Genomic DNA, 12,158 nt, shown 5'->3' with positions numbered 1-12,158 from the left:
TAGTAATGATGTAATAAAAAAAAATCTGAAATCTGAATTGGGCTCCTGTCGACTTTATCTGGAAATTACTATTTTATTTTCATTTTAAGCTGTTGTATTATGAAAGGTCTGATGTTTAGCAAAATATTTGCTTTTTGCACATAACAGTCTCACATGACAAAAAAAAAGGTTTTTGCTTTGCGAAGTTTGAAGAAAGCCCATATAGAACTTTATTTACCCAAAAAACCATTTTGCTAATCAGAAAACAATTCTAATGCTCCAATGGACATGGCAAATTCAAAGAGTATTTGAAGTAAAAGATTAAAATCAGAATAGTATATAGGCTTGGTAAGGAGTTTATCCTGCGCCCTCCTGGGACATCAGAAGTAGCACATCATTTTTTGAAGTGAAACTTGTGGTACTAAATGCCTACATAAGATCTACAGAAATGTAATTTATCAGGAGATAATACTCCATAAATAAATAAGTATAAATTATTTCAAATAGAGTACTGTTGTTCCCTTACACAGTAGGATCTGCCTGGAGCAATCTGAAGATGGGAAACCTCCACTATATTGTAGCATTAGTATTTCATTAGTAATTGTAAATAATTCTGAGGTAAAAGATGAGGAGGGGATGAGAAGGAGTATTTTTTGTTTCAGTGCCTTTGTGCTGTTTCTCTGCAAGATAGGGGGTGATCTAGCAGCATGGTTGATTGCCTTGAAAAGATGAGACAGCAGCAAGGGTAAGTGTACCTAGATTACTGCTAAATTAGTTTTCCTCAACATCATGAAAAGCATGAGCTACTCAGGTTTGCCTGGGACCCATGGCATATTGTGAGGTGGCTAGTTTACGTGGAAGTCTAATTCACATTCTGCTGCATTTCCTTGCTGTTAGTAAAGCCACGGTTGCTCAGGAAGCAATTAGTCTTTCTTGTTGCAATATGGACACTGCAAGGCATAGAAAGCAAAACACATCACTTGGTCAGTCCCTCCTCCATTCTTGTCACACCCTGTCCTATACTGACTTTGCACCTTGAACATTAAGGCAGGAGCAATGCCTTCCAGCTGTGCATTCTCTCCTTTCAGATAAAGAAGATAGGAACAGCTTTAGACAGTGCAGATCCTACAGTACAATGGCAGCTAATGTCATAGTGTTTATAAATAATTTTCAGATAATGGACACCATGGAATTCATATTACTCTTAGTTGTTTAATCTGGTTTGAAATTGATAAAGCTAACACAGCATCACAATCCAAGACATATTCCCCACACATTTAGAAACTGGGTTTGTACATAAACTAAGCTTAAACCAAGTTTGACCCTGTATTGGCAGCTCAACTCACATTTAAATCAAAACTGCATGGAGTAGTAAGTTTTTATGCCAAAGTAATAAAAACTGTAATGAGACACATACATACACACATCCCTGTCACAACATATATACATTGTGTCCTAGGCATACTTTCAATCTATATCTAACTTTTTTAGTAGTGACAAAGCGCCTTTCAGTCATTACTAGAACCATTAATTTAAGTATCAGCATTGTCTGGATGTACTGTTCTCCTACAGTGCCTAGGATGTCCACGCAACCATTGATTTAGGAGACAATATCACTTGCTTCCAAGTTTATGAGGCAATAAACAGCTCCCGCATATTGATGAATGCGGAGGTGTTTGCTCAGCACATTTGCAGGGGACGTTTATTACCCAAGTGCTGTGCTTTAGAAGCAAATGAAATTGTAACTATTCTCACTTTCTTTTGTTGGGGGGGAAGGGAGAAAAATACTGTTGTGTTTAATTTGTTCCTGCACTTTCCCTCCTCCTGTGACTCATTAAAATGACTGACACAGGCACGGATGTTTCCCTCATCTGTGCAGTTGACGACTACAGTCATTTTTTTCTTTGGTGGCTTTACATGAGACTGCTTTAGAACAGGGTGCAATTGTCACAATACCAGAGAGACATGACTAAGATTATTCCTTCGTGCTTTATTACCCTATTATCCCCTTCCAAAGGATTAAGTTAGCTCATCAGCATAGCCACTTAGACTTACTAACTCTACAATAATATTCATTGCTCTGCCCATACAATAAAAGAAAGAAATAATTTTTAATCTGCAGAATTGGATCATGTCAATGTAAAGGATTAAAAGATGAGTCTTTGGCTTGTACACCTGGCAAAACACTGCTTAGAATCTAAACTCCTTTGAAGTATATTATGCTGGGAAGGAAAAGAGAGTGGAGGAAAAAGATGAGATTGCAAAGCTGCATGCCAACTGAGTTGTTATGAGGATGTGAGACAGAGAAAGCAACCCTGAAAATGTATTATCAAACCCCCAAAGCTGATTTATAGCTGCTGTAATTTCTCCTTTGTTTTTTGTTTTTCCCATACGAAGAATGTCAGAGACAATATTTACTTAGAAGAAAAAAAAACGTTTCTAGCTGTTAATAAAATATATACAAACATATTTTAATTATTTTATTTATCTAGGTTGAGAATGAAAACAGAATGACAATTTAAAGAAAAGTTGGAATACAAAATGTAAGTAGTAAACAAATATTTTCCAAAATTCTTAAGATGAATGAATCATTGATTCTTCTGGCTTGTATGAAAAGCCTTTAATCTAAATAGCCCATTTGTTGTTTCAAGAAAATGATGTTTGAAATTTCTAGCAGAGCAGATGATTTCTTTCTGACTATTACAATATGAGATTAGGGGAAAAATATTAACTTGAAATATTTCATAATGCTCATTAACAACTCATTTTTGGTCTCTTTTCTAACTCAAGACTCAGATATGCAAACTTGCATTCTTTTATATAAACCTGCTCATCTGAGAAGTGGCATTAAAATCGATGGGACACACTCTTAGGACAAGCCAATGTTATGCCAGTAGGCCATAAAAGGTCATACATTTCCTTCATGTTTGAAAAATGCCTTCCATCCACCAAGAAGTGTAAAAATGATAATATTAAGAACCAGTCCTTATACTTAGTAGTAAAGAAACTTTAATTGGTTGTACCTAACTAGCTCTTAATACTTTACACTGTTAGAAAGGAATTTTCCACCACATCTGCTTTAACCCATATACTTGGACTTTTCCACTATAGCTCTTTTCTTTCTAATACTCTTTCTGATCCTTTCACTTGTCCTGAATTTTCATTTTGCTTTGATTTTTGTCCTTCATTCTTATTTGATACAGTGAATTTTCTTAATGGGAAATTGAAATGAATGGTGTCCTGTGCTGATTCATTGCAAACAGCCAGACTCTGGTTTGCCCTTATTGTCCTTTGCCCTCCTGCTGCTGTGGGCTAAAGGGAGTTAGTCCATGGGAGCAAGCTGGACAATGGCAGCACCCCTTTCATTTACAATTCAGTTGGCAAGATTTAGTCGGCACTGTAATCTTGGGAATATTAGGTTACTATAGATTTTGAACTATGGAAATTAGAAGGAACAAGCCTTCTGACAAGTTTTGACCACGGCACTGACTGCTGCTAGGGGAATTTATTTGGGGTAGCATAGGGCTGTCTGGTTAAAACCACACATTAAGATTCTACTTTAACTTATCTGAATTGTCTGCAAAAAGTGTATTCCAGAAAGTCAAGAGACTGAAATTGATGTTTTTCCATGCTTATAATTTTAAATAATGGATGTGTGGAATTTTGAAATTGGAATTACTTTAAAAAGAAGTCATGGCAATAATGGATGGAGCCTGTGCTTCAGTCTGGGAACTGAAGTGAAAATGTGTGTCATCATAAATTGGTTTAAGTTAGATCTAGTTACCTCAAGTGTGAAACAAAGTAATGGAAAAGAATGTTTACTATATAGAGGTTTTTACATATCGTGTTCTATAACAATTGGACAATTGAGAATAAATATAGGAAGCAGGTTCAGTTGCTCACTTAGGTTTACTACATATTTTGCTCTACTGTTACTAATTTCATCTGGATGTCTCTAAAGATGTTCATAGCAGCCTTGACTAAGGTCCATACATGACCCTGTTCTTTGGAGGTCTGGGTATGGCAACAATCTGCTAAGAAAGAGAGTAGGAAGAAATGGGGGCATAACTAAAAATGAAACATCTTGCACATTTAATGGACCTCTGGAACAAAAGTAAATAGCAATTTCCAATAGTACAGGGCTACCTGGCCTAATAATGGACTTTTGTACTAAAAGTATAAATTAATTCCCAATCATTGTACTAAAAAAAAAAAAAAATCAAACCTGACAGTACATACAGCCGATAAAACAGGATATTTTTCAAATAGATAGAATTAATTGAAAGTATGGTATTTTTTGAAGAAAATATTTTTTAAAAAGTTATTTACTTTATCTCTTATTTAGGCTGTTACTGAGGAAGAAAACAGGGTGTAATTTTGCTGTTCTAGTTTTGGGGGGTCTCATATTTTTAAGTTCTTCTATACAGGAAAACTCAAGAAGAATTACTTTATTTTCAAAAGATGTTTTTAAAATTACTAGTGCATCATATTTTTCTTTCTGGTCACACTATTTGATTTTTTTTTTTTTTCCAAAACAATGGAAACACAGTAAGGTTACCTCCAGGAAGAATAACAGAAGCTTTTGACACCACATGCCTGAGAGAAAAGTCAACAAAAAGCAAACGGGAGCAGTGTCTTTGTTAGTCAGGACTGTTATCCACATCCCATGGAGGGAAGTGGCTGATGACTTTGGAAAAGACATTCTGAATGTTAGGTCAGGTGTCTCAGTCACACAGAAAAGCTGTGGCAATGATTTTGAGAGAGGATCCATTCTTTTGATAGCTATGATGTGCCAGCTTCTGTAGGAGGAAACTTCAGAAGTGTATACCAACAAATAAGACAATTTTCCTTCTATATTTTCTCTGCTAATTGTCTCAGATATGAGCAATGCTTACTGTACTCAGTAAACTTTAATAGCCCGGAAAGTGTTGACAGCCTATAATACTTCGTGTGAGGATTATTAGGGGTTCCCCAAAAATCTCATGTTGAGTGACTAATTGCTAGCAGCAGACACATTTCTAATTAATTATAACACAAATTATTCAGATACTCTCATTGTCTAAGAATTCATAAGTAAGCTCTGCTATTTGCATATGCTCTTTAGCCCAAGGGACATGTTAGTGCTGGCAGTGAAAGGAAACAAAAAAAAAACTTTTGTTAAAAGGAGAAAGGAATGATGCAATCAGGTCTGTTCTCTGATGCAGTTTTACTGAGTTACAGAGAAATCCTCTGACTCCAAACACAGAACAAACTTAGGTGATATTCACATTCACAATTGCCAAGGTTGCCTTCCCAGTCTGTTCTGTGCCCCAGGGTCTTTTCCTTTCTTCTGTTCCCTATTAAAGCCAAAAAAGCACCTTATATCTCTACCTGTAGTTGGTGAACTCAGACTTTCAATCATTCCCTTACATGAAGCCTTTTGCTAGTGAAGGGAACTCCTAATCTTTCCAGCTGTTTCATTTGTATGAAGGGCCTTAATCAAGCCTTGCCTTTAGCCAGATTTAGGGGTGTTTAGCACCCCTAGCTAGAGCTGCAATGGCCTAAAGATCACAGGCTTGTTTGACAGCAGCCTTCTAACACTTTCCAGCACAGAAATATCATATCCAGGTATGATTTAATTTCAAATCCCTTTTGTTCCTGCAGGGGTCCCATCAAACAAAGCATACATTCAAAGTATAAATTCACAGAAAACACTGGCTCCCTATGTGGATGAGAGATACATGGTAAAGGGGAAAAATAAAAAGGAATTATATCTGGCCTGCTGCTTCTATGTGATTTTCATATTTATTAGCATAATCAGACTTATCATTATTCTTATGTATCTCTTGAGAAGCAGAGTTGCCAATTATTTAATTTCTTAGTAGTAAAGACTAGCACATCTCTTAAGCACCAGGTGACAGGGGCAGGAGAACCTCGGTGTGAGAAGCACACGTGGATGAGCCAGTATCCATGAAAATACGTATATACTGGAGTACATTGGACACCCTGAATGGAGGGCAATTCTTTCCTTAAAAGAATTAGTAGGGCAAGCTTTGCATGCTGGATTTATTTACTCCCTCCTCCCCATAAGAAAAACACCACCACACACTTACCTACTGAAAATTGCTGTGTTTTTGATGTGTTCTGAATCCCATTTGTTATTTCCTGGGCAAAACTGAACTGTGGCTCACCCTCCAAAAAAAATCCCAGCAGAGACAGACCTATAAAAACTATCTTGCTATAAAGGACTCTATAAAACAGTATGTTTTAATTGCTTCCTGGTTTCAGCAAACTGTTTTATATTCAAAGTTAACATTAGGTTGACACTTAACTTCCTTGGGCTTTTTATTATTTTAAGGCATAAATTATCAGAAGCTATTTATTTTAACATTTGCTTTCATGAATGGAGGTAGCATTTGTGTGACTGATTAAGCACTTAAAAAAGCAGCACAACCCACCGCAGATTTAATTAGTTGCACAAATTATCACTGAGCATCGTAAATTTAATGTCATCTCTTTTACAATAAAAAAACTCAAAAACAACTGAGCAGGTAATAACACATTTGTATGGATCAATGGAGTATCCTGTGGGCAGGTTACGATTATACTCATTTGGGACACAGGAAGATGGGACTGAAGGAGTTGCCCAGGCTGATACTGTCAATTGATGGTTTAGGGTCTGAACTGGTGGGACTGACAGTTCAGGAAATAAGGATTTTTGGATTCATGCAGAGATGACCAGAGCTACCCTGCCACCCACCTACAGAAAAGTTTAGGAATCACAAATATAATCAGCTGAGCAATTACTACTTTTCTTGGAAAAGAATATACGAAGCATCCTCTGTTTGCATTGTACATGTCTAACAATGTTGTGGTGCTCAGCCAGGTACGTCTTCCCTTAATAACCTGTCTTCTCACAGATGCTGAGCCCGTAATACGGCTACTAAAATGTATTTAAAAGGTTTATTAACTTTGAGACTCTTCAGAAATCTGTCTCACAACAAACTGATATCATTCTGGAGAGAAAGATACACAGTAATTTCTGTAGTGAGGCCCTGGCACTGTTTATCTCCCAAATGAGATATCAGCTCCTGAGGTTAAAAATCAACCAAGTGAATTTTTACATTATAGACTCTCCCAAGAATCAGATGAAAACTGGTGATGTGCAAGAGAACTGAAAGCATACTTGCTACTTACAGTACATTCTAGTCATTAATAACCTGCTCCCAGGTATTGTGTGGTGTCATGGCTGACATGACCTGTAAGGACAAGTGGGTCACAGGGTAGTTTAAAAACACCCAGTTTTTTTAAAAAAGCCATTCCACATTCTTCCCTGGGCAGGATAGGAATGCACAAAAGAAAGCAGCATGTTACTTAAAGGTAACTCAGCATTCTATGAGAAACAACAAAAATGAGACTGCACAATCTGATGACTTAGCCCTCTTCTTGGAGCAGTGAAAATTTTCTAAGGCCCAGCAGAAACAACAGAGAAACTCTGCATCAGTAATAATCTTTCTCTATAACAAGCACTCTTCCAAGGTCATGCATTTCAGGGAGATGACAGATGAAATCTGACAAACCTAGCTGCAGCAATTTGGGATGTAATTCCCAACGTTGCCTGGATTCATCTCTCCACCATGGATTACCACAGAATGCAATGCATGCAGCTGCTTCAGCCCATCTCAGCTTTGTTACTGGAGGTCTGTGCTGCAGAGGCAAGCTGTGGACGGAGCTGGCTGAGGTGCAGCCAGTCCTGCTGTTGTGCTGCCCCTGCTGCAGGGGCTGCAGCCTCTGGCACGGACAGGACAGCCTTGCTCTCCTTGGCTAGGTCTGCCTCAGCCTGCCTGTTGAATTCACTGGGGCGCACTGCAATTCAGAGGCTTAACTGCAACCCCTGCAGATAAGAGCTTTCAGCTGCCAAATATTATGCAGGATCCCTGATGGGCTCCTCAGCCTATGTCAAACCCTGTGAGGTTGTAGTTGCCATCAAGCTGCAATCATGGATCTGAACTGCGGGCTACAATTGCACCTTGAGAGGAGCAGCACTGAGAGAACATAGCAGAAATCTGTCTAGCGTGCAATGTTATCTCTTAACAGCAGATGCCTGGAGCACAATATAAGAACACAGGCACTTTTAAAGCCAGAGGTTGCATCACAAATTTCTCATGTACAAATCTAACTAATTGCTTTTGGAACTCATAAAATTCTGACTTCTACTTGAGGAGATCCAAATTACAACCTTTCCTTTAAAAGCATTTCTTCTTGCTGCTTTCAACCAGCCGTTTCCTAGCTCCAGTGGCAGCACCTATTTTTTGTGTTGAAAAAAAGCAATAATTTCTTGTTCACTTCCCCACGTATCTCATAGATTTGGATTGTCAACAATATTGGTCATTGCTTCCCCAGAAAGAACCATGCTAGTGTAGTTGTTTCTCATCTGGAAGACATTCCCTAACCTCTCTCGCTCTTGTAATTTTTCCATCGTTCTTACTCTGCTAGTTAGGTGCAGGTAGCACACTGTCATTTTTGTGTCACAGGAGTCAGAGTGGCAGACGTGAGGAAGAGCTAAATCAGAGTTAACTGCCCAGCATGGGGGATGGCCACCAGCTGAGCTTGCCCAAGGATAATGTGCACATCCACCTGTGATGTGCACCTCCAAGCTTCCCATTGTAATCACATGCTCCAGACTCTGGGTTCATGAAAGATTTTCTACTCCTCTCAGGCCTCTCCACCTCTTACTTTTTGTAAAGACATGAAAGATTCTTGCAGAGATGGAGACTCAGTAAATAAAACCGCTCAAGCTAAATTGTAAATGTGTGCTGATACCATATTTATCAATAGTTAGAAAAATTCTAAAATAAAACTGTAAGTACTTACTCTGCTCTTATGCTGCTTGACCCATTCAGTTAAATTCACTAAATTAACAAGGTTATTTCCACTCAATTGAACTATCAAACAGCAAACAAACACAAACAAACAAGCAAAGCAGAAGAGCAAACAGCAACCACAATAACATCCAGGAGTACTTGGATGTCTTCCAAGAAACTATGAAACTTCATTACAGATTTTGAGGTTAAAAAAACTCTGAATAATCTGGGATAAATATCTTAGTAAAGCAGGGATTCTGTTCTCATGTTCTGTCAGCAATTGTAAGATGAAAAATGTTACTTTTACAAAGAAAACTGCCTGTCTAATGCCAAAAGCCACAGACTGAAAAGAAACCATTAAAAAATAGTAAAACCAGTGAAGAAATTCTAGGTAATGACACAATGATTCCAGCCAAGGTCCAAGTCACATGGGATTTCAGTTGGCTTAGCATTTTCAGTTTGTGCAGATAAAACTCAGAGATTCAGCTCTTTACTGTAAACTAGTGAAGCAAGAACAGTTGCTCAGTGCATTTTATTAGTTCAGGTAACAGATACTCTGGATGTTATATTCACCTTCAATATATTTCACGTGTCTTCTTTTCTATATCCCCTGCCAAAAAAGGAGAAAATACTTTTTGAGACTGGCAACACTCATTCTGGGAATGACTGTGCCTTCATCTTTACAGCCTCAAGAGGAAACTGAAGCTGCTGGGGAATTTGTATGTAGTATGTATTATCATTTCAGAAAAAGAAATGTGAACAGATTTCTGGGGGAAAAAAAAAGTGCAAGAAAATTTCACTGAGAATAAACCAGAAAAACCCTAACTAACCAACTAACCAACTAACCAACCAACCAACCAACCAACCAACCAACCAACAAACAAAGCAAAACAAAAAAATAAAATCCTAAAAACCAACCAGGCAGCCAGCCAACCAAAAAAATCACACAAAAAAGGCACTATAAGGAAATTAGCCCTCAAAGAATTTTATCCAGCTGCAATTACACTTAATACAGTCAAGTTACACTTCTCCAAAAACATTACTTTAGCAGTTTTCATAGTCATTGTTGATCATTAATTAGCCATGTCTGATTGCCCAGATACTTTAGAGGGAATTCCTTGGCCACCACAGGTTAAAACAAATCCTTACTTGTCACTTCTGTAACATTTCTAAATTAATAGATATGCACAACCTAGAAGACAGGGCGTGATTTGTCACGAAGATTCAAAATGAGTCACACCTTTTCCATATTAGAAAAGAGTATATTTGCTTTAAAATATTACTCAACATTACCCACAAATTTGTATGCTTCCTCCATTATGTCTGAAACTGGAAAGAGCTGTCAATCTGCACTCTGTACGATTTATAAATGGAGAAGACACAAAGTTTGCTTAATTCCTACCTTTACCAATGCTATGAAGAAATACAAATGGGAAATCTCAACCTCCATTTTTCTCAAATTTCCCCAGATATTACAAAAGTGTATAAAATCATTATACAACAAATAATATTAACCATGGTACTAAACTGTATTACTGACTTTAAATAGAATATTTATACTGGTCCATAGAAAACATATAATATTTTTCATTGGAACTGAGAGCAAACAATGCATAAAATACTTCTGAGTTTTTTAATTACTAAGGGAGAAATATAATTAGCAATAATAATTCTTGGGATCACTTTATAATCAGTCTTTCTCAATTAAACTCACAATCCATAATTTTCCTGGAGGAGATACTGAAATGTCTCAGATCTCAGCAGGCTCAGTTCTGTATAAAAAAGCTCCATAAAAGGTTGTCACACAGCAAAGCACGGGCTCTATTTAAACTGAGCAATCGTCACAGTAATAACTATAGTAATGTTCAGGTTTTGCAATTTGCAGTAGAATGACTTTCCTGGAGATCTTGTGCAAAGATTCTCCTGCAGTCTCTGCCAGCAATAAACTAGACTTGAAGAGGGAGGGCAAGAGGAATATTTTGACCCACACCCATCTCTACTCCTTGATCTCTGTGCTGGTGGGTACTTTTCTCCACATGTAGCTGCCTTCCTGGACTGCTGACAGTCTATGCTGGAAGAGTTCACTATTTATATATTGCCATCAGTTCTAAAAGGAAGAATTCCTTTTTACTGCAGAAAAAGCAGCTTCATAGTGAATGAAAAAATAAAGTAAACCACACTGGACTATAGGCCATGCTATTTTACAAAGGCATAGAAGAGTTAAAACCTGTGCCGCTTCAATAAATTTGGAGGATGTGTCTTTTATCCTATTTTATCTGTAGGGTTTGTCCACCTAACCAAATCCCAGGAACAGATTCTAGAAATGCACTTTATCCAGAGCCATATCTAATAATTTTGTTTACAGATGGCGCACTTTTAGGAGTATTACAGATTAAATTACTTGTCTGTTACTTCTCTAGGTTCAGCATCCTAAAGCATTGACATGTGGAGCAGGAAGGTAGCACTGTTCTCCAGAAGATGTACAAAACATTTAATAATGTCCAGTTTAATACATGAATGTTTTACTGTACAGTATGGTCACAGACAACTATAGATGGAGCCTGAATTGGGGTACTATGATAGACATAATTTATAGATGACTTTTATAAGTCATCTATAGGCATAGATGACTTTATTTTTAGGTAAATATGCCTTGATTTCCTTTCAAAAAATTTATAGTAACTTTGCAATCATATGAAAAACATTGTTGCAATCACATATAATTTGTGCCCCTTGCCCTTGTTCTATCACTGAGCTCTACTGGAGAGGCCTGGCCCCATCCTCTTGATGTCCACATTTAAGACACTTGTGTGTATTGCTAAGATCCCCTCTCTGTCTCTTCTCCGAGCTAAGCAGGCCCAGTTCCCTCAGTCTTTCCTAAGAAGAGAGACGTGCCAGACTCCTAATCATTTTTGTAGCCCTCCACTGGACAATCTCCAGGAGTTCTTTTTCTCTCCTGAACTGAGGAGCCCAGGACTGGACATAGCACTCCAGATGAGACCTCACCAGGGCTGCGGAGACGCGCAGAATCAATCACCAGCCTCAACCTGCCAGCAATGTTTTTTCTATTCCCCCCAGGATGCCATTGGCCTTCTTGGCCACAAGGGCACTGCTGGCCCAAGGACAGCTCTGTGTCCACCAGCTCCTTCTCTGCAGAGCTGCTTCCCAGCAGGTCAGCCCCCAGCCTGTGCTGGTGCCTGGGGTTATCCTTCCCTAGGGGCACGGCACTGCATTGGCCTTTGCTGAATTTCAAAAGGTTCCACTGCAGCCTGTTGAGACACTTCTGAAGGGCCACAAAGTGCTCTGGGGTATTGACCACAGTGAGGAGGGGCTCTG

General features: G+C 38.2%; 1 long non-coding RNA gene across 1 annotated transcript in view; it reads left to right on the top strand.

Moving 5' to 3' along the window:
* The first annotated feature begins 1,674 nt into the window (after positions 1 to 1,674).
* LOC135298114 (uncharacterized) overlaps positions 1,675 to 12,158 on the top strand; it is a 49,393-nt gene continuing 38,909 nt past the window's right edge. The window contains exons 1-2 of the long non-coding RNA XR_010360093.1: positions 1,675 to 1,720; positions 2,472 to 2,522. This is a non-coding gene — a long non-coding RNA (uncharacterized LOC135298114). The remainder of the gene's footprint in view (positions 1,721 to 2,471; positions 2,523 to 12,158) is intronic.

Source organism: Passer domesticus, chromosome 3 (genome assembly GCF_036417665.1).
Source record: "Passer domesticus isolate bPasDom1 chromosome 3, bPasDom1.hap1, whole genome shotgun sequence".
Lineage (NCBI taxonomy): Eukaryota > Metazoa > Chordata > Aves > Passeriformes > Passeridae > Passer > Passer domesticus.
This window is presented reverse-complemented; position numbering and strand designations above follow the sequence as displayed.